The sequence below is a fragment of the Xyrauchen texanus genome, chromosome 14 (genome assembly GCF_025860055.1).
Source record: "Xyrauchen texanus isolate HMW12.3.18 chromosome 14, RBS_HiC_50CHRs, whole genome shotgun sequence".
In the NCBI taxonomy this organism is placed as follows: domain Eukaryota; kingdom Metazoa; phylum Chordata; class Actinopteri; order Cypriniformes; family Catostomidae; genus Xyrauchen; species Xyrauchen texanus.
The window spans coordinates 28,408,294-28,421,956 of NC_068289.1; the positions used below are offsets into that span (position 1 = coordinate 28,408,294).

The following is a 13,663-nucleotide window of genomic DNA, read 5'->3' on the forward strand; positions in this document are numbered from 1 at the left end:
GGACCTTTACAATATTAGGCAGGTGGTTTTAATGTTTTGGCTGATACTGGGGGAAAATGCATATGTTGTTTTAATAATTATTATTATTTACAAAGTTAATTAATTAAATGTATAACATTTTGAATATACGTTTATTTATTTATTTCTAAATTACAATTTTGAAAACAATTTGATATTTTATCTGTACCTTGAGAATTCTAATACTGTTATATAAAGCAAATATATTATTATAATCATAGCATCTCATTTAATTAATTTAATTAATTTAATAATACCCTAAACATCTGATTGATATGATATTCATAGATGTGCTGTTTTTATATGAATAATTTTTACATATACATTTTTAGTTGCATGTGTAAAAGCTTCCTGAAAATCACAATGGATATCTTGGGTCTAAATGTCATGGTTTCATACCAAATCCAGTGACATTTCTGTGATGGGACGTACCCCTGGGTGAACAGTTCCAACACTGGCACAGCATTAATGGCACATTTAAGGACAATTTGAGATTTACATTTGTATTGTAGGTTCCATATAACACTTATAAGAACAATATTTATCATGTGAATTTCATCTAATATAATGTGTTGATATGTGTTTTTGCTTTAATAGATTTTGATATGTCGAATTTAGAAATAAAGAACATTTACTTACTTGAAATGTCAGGGTTAGGTTGTGACTTTTCATCCATATATTTTGTCCTCTATGTATTGTTGTTTAATCTCCAATTTCAAGGTTGGCACTATTTCAAGATTTTCAAAGAATCCAGACATCCAAGACACCAAACCCTGCTGATGCATTGTCCAGCTGTACCAGGATGGACAAAAGAGAACAAAAGTGCTCTTTATGTACTGTAGTCAATATACAGTATTCTTACATTAAATCATAATATTTTTCATATATACTACTTTTAAAGGCCATTATATACCTTTCATGTTTTAGACTGCCATAATGGTGATGATGTAGGCAATTACTTTCCTTAAAAAAAGTGAAATTTTCAGATTTTCAGGTCTGATATTCATCAGATGGCACAGGCCCCCTTTTTAGTAACTGAACTCTGGCTTCTTTTGGGGGCTCAGTGGTTCCTAGGGGAGACCAGAATAGAAGTCGTGGATCTTGCTGTGATCCAATGAAAGTGTGCCAAATGCTATCAAAACTGGATTAGCAGACAACAATTGAGGTTGGTGGAAGGCATTGAGAGAGAAAGAGTGAGTTTCCAAGTAACCCATGAATGGAATTTCAAAATATATGCAATATGATGAATATGAGTTCACATTATACACTGTTGGGTTATTATTTTTACAGCCTAGTTGTAGTTATTTGATGTGCTATTGATCATGTGTACAATTAATGGATGCATTGAATCAGGGGTGCCATCACAAGTGTCAAAATAAATTATTGCTAAATTTAATGCCATGACATATAATGCTAAAATACTTGGGTTTCCTGCTATAAAGTCATGTTTTATTTTTTTATTTTTTATTTTTTTGTGTACATTGACGTAACATATGATCACTGCATGACGTAAGCATATGATCACTGCATACTTTAACATAAGTATAATTGAATTAATTTACTGTCTGTTACTGAAATCAGGGGTGCCTGCAGGATTTGTTCTCTTGGTATGCAGAGAAACCTGAAAAATTAAATAAGTGTACCCTTATTGTCTAGGGGGGTCCGGGGTCATGCACCCCCAGGACAATTATTTTTGGAAAAACAACACCCAAGCTTAAATTTTGGTTACTTTGAGAGAAACATTTTTATATTATCTTCAGTACGTGTACTAAAATTTTTGTAATAATTTGCTACAAACATTTCTGAAAAACGTGACAAGGCACTAGTTGAAGTTTCAGTCATCATTACTCAACTTCATGTTGTTCCAAACATTAATTTATTTCTTCTGTTTAGCACAAAATATTCACTTGCACAAAATATTCACCATTCACTTGCACTGCAGCTTTTTCCCATACGATGTAAGTGAATACTGAGACTAACATTCTGTTTTACATGTCCTTTTCAGTTCCACAGAGCAAAAAAATTCAAGGTTTTGCAAAAATGTGAAAATGTGAAGTGATGACAGGTATTTTCATTTTGGGTGAACTATCCCTTTAACACTCAATGCTCACAAGTTTGAAGTAGACAAAATGCACATGTTAATATGAACATGTTAACAGATGAAATCCTAAAAGAGGGGACCTATAATGTTTCCTGAAACATAATAACATGTATAGTAAAGATAGATTATAAAATGATATTTTTAATAGTATGCATGTATATTAAAAGTATTATATTATAGTATTTAGATTATTATCATTATGTAGGATACTATTACCTGCTACATATGGACTTATATTATTAAACCTGACTAAATCAGAAGGCAGAGAATACCTGTATAGTCAACGTCAGATGATGGAGATGAGGGATGTAATAGGTGTTTAGCAGGGTGATGAATTCTGTTTGAAGTGTTTCTCTTCACTCCAAGTAGTTCTGATTTCATTACACACAAAGCATGCTTTGCTATTTCTGCCTTTCTTGTCAAAATTGCTTTTTTATGAGGGACCGCCATGCTGTGACGAGACAAAACCAGATTGCTCCAAAGTTGCGCGCTTGTACTGCATATTAAACAGGATAAATTGTTTTATCACATTGCTTGCTTGCAGTAACGCAGTATAATGTAATTTCATGTTGAATTAACAGGTTTATAGATCACCGTATGCGCCAGATTAGCTAGCGTGCAACAAACGTAAACATCTTGTCTCGAAACTTCCGTTGTAGCGGTTCTATCCACCTTTTACCTGAATGTGGAAGTGTTCCACGATTCGACTGTTTTCAGTTTCCGATCTCCAGTGTTTTCAATTGCACCAGTGTGACACCATATTTACACACACACACACACACACACACACACACACACACACACACACACACACACACACACACACACACACACACACACAAACACGTTGGGTTTCCAAGTTTTATGGGGACTTTCCATAGACATAATGGTTTTTATACTGTATAAACTTTATATTCTATCCCCTAACCCTAACCCTACCCTAAACCTAACCCTCACAGAAAACGTTCTGTATTTTTACATTTTCAAAAAACATAATTTAGTAAGATTTATAAGCTGTTTTCCTCATGGCGACTGACAAATTGTCCCCACAACGTCAAAGATGTCTGGTTTTATTATCCTTATGGGGCCTTTTGGTCCCCACAAAGTGATAAATACACGCTCACACACACACACACACATACACACACATTATTTTATATTCTGTTTACAACCATTTTAATCCTCTAAAAATGTAGGGTGACAAATTAATTAAAGAAATTACAATTGTAATTTTCTTTAATGTTCAACTTGCATGTGTATAATAATATGAGCTGTCTCTGTTGGAAATGTCATATCAACTACACATTTTAACACAAATTATTAACAAGTTGAAACCTAAAAATGAAGCAGAATTACATGTATAACAATAAAATTCTTGTATTATGAAAAAGTGCAAACTAACTTTTGTCTCAGATATGCTCGAAGATCAGAAATTGTATGCTTTTGACATAATGGAAAACATTAGTGGCTTAAGTCCCAGTAGCCCAGCCCTGGAGCCACCCATGATGCATATGACCTGGTGATGTTGTCTCCCACTGAACAGGGTCTACAGCAGAACCTGGACCTCCTAGAGCAATACTTTCAGACCTGGGCCCTGACAGTAAACCTCAATAAAACTAAAATCATGACCTTCTAGAAAAGATCCAGATCACAGGGAACGCAACAAATATTAACATTAGGAAATAACCACTCACACTTTCATTAAATCACTTCCACTGGAAACCTTAACCCTACAGTAAATTAAATGATAGATACAGCTTGCAAGGCCTTATATGCCAAAAAATACAATGTCCTGTAGAGATACCTATTAGAATTTGGTTAAAATTTTTAGAATCAGTGATTGTATTCTACCTGTATGAATTGCCCATAACAAATAATGCATGCAGGGCAGAACTGCAATATCCACTAATTAAAAAATAAATAAAAAAACAGGCAATCAAATTCTGGAAACATCTAAAATTCAATGAACCCACTCATACCATTATAAAGCCCTGCAATACCAAGAGTCGAGCAAAGAAGCCAGTACCTTCTCTCAACTGGTCTAGAGATTTAGTCCTGATGCTTCACCAAAATCTACCAACCCTCATCACACTGGAAACCTGTACCAAACAAAACTGCTAAGCTAATTAGATAGAGCCAAATTACAGCACAAATAAAACTTAATTATATCACTTATTGGCAAACTCAAACACAACAACAGAGTAAAATGCAATATCTGACCCTAAAAAGAATATTCCATGGCAGCCTATCTGTACATAGTGACAGACAAAAAACTGAGATCCACCTTGACAAGGTACAGACTCAGAGGACACAACCTAACTATAGAAAAACATGGCTGCCACAGGAAGAAAGGTTGTGTCCACACTGTGATCAAAACGAAATCGATAAAGAGCTGCATTTTCTAACAGAATCGCACAAAATACAGAGCCACCTGGGAAAATGTTTACCACAAAATGAAACATATTCACAGCACTTTTGAGCATTTAACAAGCAATAAAAAACTGCCCTTCTCATTAGGTGAATGCAAGATATGCCACAGAGTGAGGGACAGTGAGTGAACTGACCTGAGTCTGCATCCCCAACATACTTTACTTTGTCTTTTTCTATGTTTGTAATAATAGTAATATTTAACTTGTCCTTTATCTCACTTATATTCTGATGGTTTGTATATGACCACATAGTCTTTTGTTGTTGGTTTGCTTGTTTTTGTGATATTTTTATTTATTTATTTATTTTTTGGCTCTTACGGTGTTCCTCCCATTTAAGCAATGTTGTGTACAACCACTGCATAGCCAAAGAAAGGGGTTTTGAAACTTGACATTTCCTCAGAGTCCCCTGCTGACTTAATCATGGCAAATATTGCGTGTCATTTGTTTGCCACGCATGGACTTGGCTGATGGTAGAAGTAGTAATTCACCACCGCTGTGCCTCATCTCCTGGAGCGCGATCCTGTGATGGTGTCGTGCACGTCAGCACATAGACACGACAACCAGGATAATCACCAAACTGAGGCTATATTCAAAGTTGTACACTACTGCACTACTGCACAGTAAATACTGTACATGGCCTCTCTCTCTCTCTCTCTCTCTCTCTCTCTCTCTCTCTCTCTCTCTCTCTCTCTCTCTCTCTCTAAGTATCTGAATCTATGCATTATGTTTCAAACAATATTAAGTTATAGTTGTCACAACCATATTATGTGCATGTTCAATTTAATTAGTATAATAGACATTTTGCATTTTAATCCAATTCTGTGTAAAAATGTCTTAACTCTTTGAGAGTCAGAGCAATTAATGAATCAAGATGAGGATTTTAAATATCAAGGTTTATATCACTTCCGATTGTGGAATAAGTGTATCCTAGTCTGATCGTATACTGCAAATGTAGTCATGATCTGGGTATGTGCATACAGAATTAAATTCCCATACTGTGCATAGTATAGATAGTTTGTACTGTAGAAATAGTGAGACTGTTATGGTAGTAATAAACACATTCATTTAGTATGAATAAAATTAATAATCATTAGTTATAGTCATGATAATTGAGGCCATGTTGAAATTATTTGGGGAGTAATTAGCTGCCATATAAGTATAAATAGAAATAATAAATAAGTATACATTTAGTAAAAAAAATATTTAGAAAGTGCTCTTTATTATTTCTAAGTCAAATCATATATTTTGTCTGCGACTTTAAATCAGAAAGCGGCGCTTCTTTAGAGGCACCAGTTATTCCCTTTGGCCAATAGAACATCTTTAAATGTACACACTGCAACGCTGGTAGCCAATAGGAACGTCTTCTGCGGGGAGCTGAAAACATGGCGCAGTGCATCTGTCCTGCCTACTGCAGAGAACAGTGCTGTAAGTTTGAACTAACACGAGATTACTTTTGTCTTCTCATTAAATTCTACATACGTAACACTGTTCGGCTGTACATTGCTCTCACAGGTTATGAAAGAGCATGACTTTTGTTTCAACATCTTTGAGCTTGACATTTGACATTCATCTTTGTTTGTCTTTCTTGCTTGCTTATTATCTTATTATCTGCCATGTGTCTTTAGTGGTGATGTGAGAAATATCAGAAGAGTTATGACGAGAAAGCAGAAGTTTAATGTCCAAAACAATTTATCTGACATGGTCAATCCGAATCCTTGTATATATTAGATTGAGTGTGGCAAATAATTGATTAAACCATATTTTGAATGGTAACCAAAGCAAATATCTAAATATTATCATATGTATGCCTTAAATTAAATTAGACTTATTGAATATAAATAAGTTAATAACTGAACACTGAATTTTAATACATTTATTCCATTCTATTTACACAATGTCTGGGTATTTAGGAAATTAGTTTACTATGTGTTGACTACAATTTTATAATTTTTTATTTTAATATTATAAAGATTATATGTATCTTATTTTATATATATATATATATATATATATATATATATATATATATATATATATATATATATATACTTATGCTGAGCGTGTTTTCAAGACTGAAAATGAAAAACTGTGGTTTGGTCCTGGCAATGGTTTGTGAACATGAATTACATTTACATTTATGCATTTGGCAGACGCTTTTATCCAAAGCGACTTACAGAGCCCTTATTACAGGGACAATCCCCCCGGAGCAACCTGGAGTTAAGTGTCTTTCTCAAGGACACAATGGTGGTGGCTGTGGGGCTCGAACCAGCATCCTTCTGATTACCAGATTACCAGTTATGGTGCTTAGACCACTACACCACCACCACTCTATATTGGTTGTCTCGAAGGTGCTAGAATGCTTTTTTTATCTTTGTTTTGATAGTGTGTGTAACATTTTACTATAAATGTATTTTCTATAAACAACAATGAATCTTTATTAAATTGCATTCAAGTTTTATCATGCATAAAGTTTAGTTATTTAGGCTTAAGAATTACAAAAAGTGGATAAAGCTTTTTTTTTTTCTGTGGCATTTCAAATAAGCAGTCAAAATCTCTCAAGCAAATTAGTACTGTACTTCTACATGGTACATCTGTGTCTAATCCCTGAGAGACTTTAATGAGGGACTTCAAACAGTTTAAATGTCAATTACAAAGAAGGCATGGTTTTAAGGTCCTAGTAATCTGTCCATATTGGGCAATGGTCATCAAGACATGGTGCCAGGTGGCTGTAATTCATAGCAGATGAATTTCCAGAGGCGCTCTTCTGATGGGCCAGCTAATCTACAGTGTGAAATGACTGTCATGCCAGGGTTTGTCATCTTTGCAGTTAGTGAATATGAGGTTTGTCCAATGACAGTTTTGATGTCCAAGGTCGTTTATGAGGATGTGTTTAGCTCTGATTATTAAACCAGCAGTTCAGATTTGTTAGCACTTGAAGACAGATTAATTTGTTCAGCTTTTCTTTCTTTCATTTTTCTCATTTAAATCTGTCTGCGTGGGTACATGTTGAGGAATGGCAGAACTAGATTATCATCAGTTTTCCATTTGCTTAATAACTGTGTGAACTCCTGTGTTTTCATTTCCTCCTTCCACAAAAGCCACAAAGCAAAGTGAGTTGGCATTTGAAGGAAATTTGAACACATGGCTAACTGCACATGCTGGACTCAATTCTGAGGCCTGTGAGTGGAATGTTTGTGCATGTTTTATGGAGAGCCGAGCACCACTGGATTGGAAGCAGACTGGGATTTGTCACAAACACCCTCATGTCAAAGATGCAACAGCATCCCAGAGGAAACATGGATTGCCACTATGAACTCAACAAGTGATGAAAGTAGCCTAGAGCTTGTCAATTACACTTCCCGGGCCTGGATCCTATAAGTTAATGGGCAGCCTCCCTTTTTGGGGCCTGCCAAGTATTTATAGTACTGGTTATAAACCCATGAAGTGTAATGCACTGCTTTAACTTTTTCAATTAAGAGCAAAGTTCTGTGCAAATGCACTAGCATACCTCGAAGCAATGGAAAGCAATTTTAGAAGGGTTTTTGGCAACTTTGATTAATTCTAGCAGCCTTTATTTACAAAACATACAGGATGATATATGGACTTTTATTTTTTTATTGAACTTCCCTGGGGATCCAGTCCTGATGGTGTTGCTTATAGTTTCATGCTCTATTTGTAATGATTTTCAAATTTCAAACCTATTTTTTTGCTAATGCTGTAGCCCAAAATATCCCACTGTGCTCATCTCCGTCAAGTTAATTGTTCATATTGTTTGCTTTTAAACTGCAACTGTATCAAATATACATCTTCAGCCTGTGTTTGAATTGAATATAAATGGCATTGGCAGTGCATGAAAGGGATAAATTAAGGTTTTTGTTGTTGTTGTTTCCTGTTTTAATATTCTGTGTGTGTATGTGGAAGGACTGTGACATTTCCGAACAAAGTCAACTGGAGAAGACAGATCATTTTAAATGTTCAAAGCCACCAGTCCCCCTCATCTGGTGCCTTTTAGTGTAGGTGCTGCCTTTGGCATCCCATAGAAAAATAAATGAGTGTTGAGTAAATAGTGATGTGTTGACAGCTCATTTCCACATTGATTGTTGCTGGTAAAGGCTAATTTATACTTACTGGGCGAACAGGCTTCGCATGGTTTGCCAACAAATGATGACAAAGTGCTGTGATGTTTTTGTTCTGCTAAGGTGTTTGTTTGGTGAGATTTCTCCTGTTCGCACACATCTCTGAAATTCTTGACCTCGAGAACTTGGCTGATCGAAGAGCATTTATGATTGGTTAAAACTAATCGTGGGTGTGTTTTGGACTTGACAGTTTTTTATTTACCATCGTGCTTGCAAGCTGAGGAGTTGTTACCTGCTGTCATTAAAATGGATAACTTTGAAGCCCGTCTCAAAGAGATTGTGCAGAAGTATACTTTTTACATGATTTGCAACACAAACACTACAAAGACAGTGTGGCCACAACAAATGTGTAGGGAGCGATTTATTTAATTTTTTTAAAAGTGGCAGGGGCTCTGTTTCAAGTTTAATAAAACAAAGAAGAGAACCGCCACTAAAAGCGGCGGTCCACGAAGATAAATACTTGCCTTATTGGCTTTACTTATGGCTGGAACATTATGGCTTTACTTATGTTAAACACTGTGACAACACCCTAAACAAACAAATTCTTTACTTAATTTTGTCCTGGAGAAAAAAAGTTTGACTTCTTCCATAGTATAAATCAGGCTTAACAGGAGCAGAGGTGTGTGGCCTTAATCCAATTAGGGGCAAAAACCTGAGCCTCACTGTAGCCAAATTCTACAAGCCAGTCGGGATTACAGAAAATAGACAATGTAGTGACAGCTTTTGGATAGAAATCACAGCTGTCCCTGTGTGATCAAAGCAAGCCTGAGGTTACTGTAATTTAGTGCAGAATAAGTAAGGTGTCTAGCGTTCCCTTCATAAAGTGCATGAGGCTTTTAGTCCAGGGTGAGTCCAGGTGTGTTTATTTAAATCTGCCGTTCACCCAACCAAACATGACTGATTGAAAGAACAATATCAGGTTTTCCATAAAAAGCTTCCTCACCTTGTAGATCAGTACCTCAATAAATCGGTCTATTACATGTTGTTGACCCCCTTCCCCCCTCCCCCTGAAGTTGCCCTTTGAAATTTGTTACAGAGCATTAACTTAACACATGTTCGGAGGGAAAACAAAGGGGAGGTAACATGATTGGGAGCCAGCTGAGTAAACCGAATTTAGAGGGATGGCAGTTTGGAGCATTCTTGTCCTGGAGGTAACTGAGAAGGTCCATACGGCCAACAGATGGAGATTTGTGCTCAGAGTCCCCACCGACCTAAACAAGTGCCTCTGCTCTTGCATTAAAAGCTTTGATCAACGGAGGGTCTCGGCCAGAGAGCGGCTCCTCAGATAGCCCGTGGAATCGCATCTGTATAAACATGGCCTTTCAGGAATGTGTGAACAATGCAACAATAGAATCTTGTTCTAGAGCCAGACCTCTGGACTCATGCGGTTCACAGATCGAGCTGCTCAGATTGAATGAACAGTTTTGGGAATTTACATTGTTTTCAGACATAACAGCGGTGTGTTCTTGAAACTTTGACATTGTTTCGCAAGGGTTGCAAGAAAATTATTATTAGGATATGTCTTTGATGAGAAATATTGTTACAGTTTGATTTTAAGTCAAGATTTAGCTGGACATTGTCTAAAGCAATCAGCCATTTCTTCTTAAAAAAATATGGAATAGTAGTGCAAGATGTAAAAAAAAAAATATTTGTCACATGATCATTTATTTAGAAAGAACCCATCATAGATATCAGCCTGTAATTGAGAGGAGCACATGAGAAAAGCGATAAGCATGTTTAAATGTTGAAAACATTTTAGGAATTTTATGTAAAAGCCAGCTAATTCAGGTCTAAAAATACTGTATCATACATGTTGATAAATTGTCAATTTATAGAACTGTGTAAATGGTTTGGCTTAAGTTTAGCCATTAATTATTCCAAAATGGTAGCTTTGGGTTAATGTGCATCAGATGTTTCAAGGTAAGCTGTGTTTTACAATAATTATTACTAGAGATGCATCTATACCAATTTTTGAAGACCAATACAAGTACCTAGTTTTAGCTATTGTCTGATTCCAAATAAAGGTACAAGTAGTTTTGTGTTTGTATACATATGCTATTATATTTGGTAATGTACATGTAATATTTTGATATAGCCAATATTTGTGTTTTCATTAATTAAAAATTACATTTCAGGACCATTTTACCTGGGTTAAAAGTAACCCACCTAACACATTTTGCTACATTATTCATGCTTTAACTGTACATTTGATTACTTTATTGCATTGTTGTTGGGCTTTGAAAGTGACTGACAGTAACTCCTATCCCCTTTACCAGTGTCTTTACACCTAACTCATCATATTTTGGAGTCGCGATGTTTAGGACAGCAACAGTCCTGCTTTTTTTCTCTCATTGCCATGATGACACCTTTAACCTTAAAATTCCGCAAAACTACGAATTATAAACTTAAAATTTTTTAAAGAAAAGGAGGGATGTCCTTTGTGGTAAAACATTATGCCACAAAAGCTGTCGATTGAGCTTAACTTGTTTTGAACCTGGAATATTCCTTTAAAACTTGGAATGGGGTTGTGCAGTATTACATAGTTATTTTGTTTCCATTTATGTGTATATATATTTCAGCTGATAGCAAACATCCTAAAATGTAATAAAGCATATTGGTTTACCTCTATTTTATTTCTTCTTAACTAGATGTCAATATAAGTAAAAAGTAGCTCAGTTTACCCCACTCTCCCCTACTAATTCAAAAGTAAAAAAAAAAAAGCAATAGTAATTTTCTATTTAATAAATAACAGTTATGACTAACTTTACACAGCTCTCAGAATTGTCATAATGTTTACAGAGAAACAGGCTATTTATTAGCTGCCTAATGCTTTTGATTAACAATCATGTTTCATTGCATCCTTGACTCTGACTGATTCTGAGAAAAAATTACTTGAGAAACCACTGCTTCTCAAGAAAGCACTGAGTCACTGCTTGCATCAGGTGAACTGGCTCCAGTTTGTGGATTGGTGTGCATGATCTCCTGCCACAGCGTCTGTCATGCTTAGTTCATCATACTCCAGGCAGAGCTCTAGAAAGACACCTGGACTACAACCTCTGCTGAGTATGCCACACTGTGCCAAAATCAGCTGTAATCACATTGCATTTCCTGTCTTATAAATCATGATTATTAACTTTAGTGCTGAGTTTACAGCAGGCAGCTGAATGAATTGTTTGTTGTGGTTCAATTTGGATGCTCAAGTTCAGTGCAGCAGTTCTTTCTCGGTCCCCATGGTGTCAGTGTTTGCAGTGTTCTCAGTTTGATTATTGCCATTTGGTCACGCACCAGGAAGGTAGCCCTGAAAGTCAAGGAAAAGTTGCCATTTTTAGTGACAGGCATACCCGTGTAAGTTTTCTTTCCTCATAAGCATGCCATGATTGCAGCAGTAGAGAAGCAGAGGCAGGACCTAAATGCAGAGTAAATCTAAGGTTTTATTACTACAAAAATAAACAAGGGCAAAACAAACTATCCGAAGGGGAAAAAAACAGGCTCTGGGTGATAATTACAAAAAAGAGGGGCCAAAACACAACATACGAACAAAACAGAAGAACAAGACAAACTGGCACTGGACAGCACACACGAGGAGACTAAAATATGGAGAGAAATCAAACAGGTTAATGGGCAGGTGTAACTAATGAACAAATAATGGGCAAACAAGGAGGCTAATATGACTCAAGACAGAGAAAGACATAAGGCAAAGCAGAAACAAAACAAAACCTCACGCAGACACCAGAATGACACGTGCGCACATTGGCCAGACAATAAGACAATATGCGCTCATGCCAACCGACAGATAAGACGAGAGAATAAATGGAGATACCAACAAAGCAATGCCATGCATTCTCATGCTAGACAAAGCCTGAACGTACATCGTGAGGCAAACACCACTCAAAGCATGCAACAGACGACAACAAGTGTGCGAGAGTTCGGCCACAAACAAACCAGACAGCTCAGACTGAAGTGACCGAACCTCAGCACAACGTGAAGACCGATCGTGACCCGGACAGGTAAAGTGAGTGCAACGCGAAGTGCATCCGCAGTCACGAGAGACAGACACAAATCCAGACACCCATGCTCCTTGTCTTGTCTTCTATTGGTGTGAGTGTGCTTATGTCATCTTAGCAGCATGCACTCACACCAATAGAAGACAAGACAAGGAGCATGGGTGTCTGGATTCGACACCAAAACTGTACAAGACAGGGAGGTCAGGATGGACAGGGACGCTGGGCAGGGGCCAGGAGGGAAAGCAGTCATTGGTGTGGGGTCCAGCTGTGCTGCGGCCACTGGGAACTGGACAGATTCAATGACCACAGGGAACTGGACAGGTTTGTCAACAGCCTCAGCGAACTTGACAGATTTGATGACCACAGGGAACAGGACAAGCTCATCGATGGCCTCAGGAAACTGGACCGACTCGATGACCATAGGGAACAGGACAGGTTCTTTGATGGACGCAGAGGTAGGTAACGCTGGCACCTGGGAAATGGCTTCTGTGGCTGTGAGCGCTGACAGTGGCAGAACAACAGCCTCTGTGGCCGTGGACTGTGGCAGTGGCAGAAGAACAGCCTCTGTGGCTGTGGACGATGGCAGTGGCAGAAGAACAGCCTCCATGGATGCTCGCAGCAACAGGGGAATGGCCTCAGTGGCCGTGGATGCTTGCAGCGGCAGGGGAACAGCCTCCATAGCCATGGACACTGGCTTAGGCAGGGGCACGGCCTCCGTGTCCGTGAGCACTGGCCGTTACTGTGGAGTAGGTGCCCTTCTCCTCGTCCGGCCGGTAAAAAGCACTGTTGTGGTAACGGCCGCCACCTCCTGGCAGTCAGCAGCAGGCTCCTCTGCCTCCTGGCAGACAGCAGTGGGAACCAACGCCTCCATGCTGTCAGCTGCAGTGGGCTCGGCCAATGGGCTGCGCTTCACTCTTCTCCGCTTCCTCTTTTGAAGTGCAGAGGCGGTGGCCGAGGCGTCTACTGCCGTGTGGG

The 13,663-nt window shown here is 37.7% G+C and overlaps 1 pseudogene; it reads left to right on the plus strand.

Moving 5' to 3' along the window:
* The first annotated feature begins 5,914 nt into the window (after window positions 1-5,914).
* The window catches only part of LOC127654651 (citramalyl-CoA lyase, mitochondrial-like), a 108,236-nt pseudogene continuing 100,487 nt past the window's right edge, over window positions 5,915-13,663 (plus strand).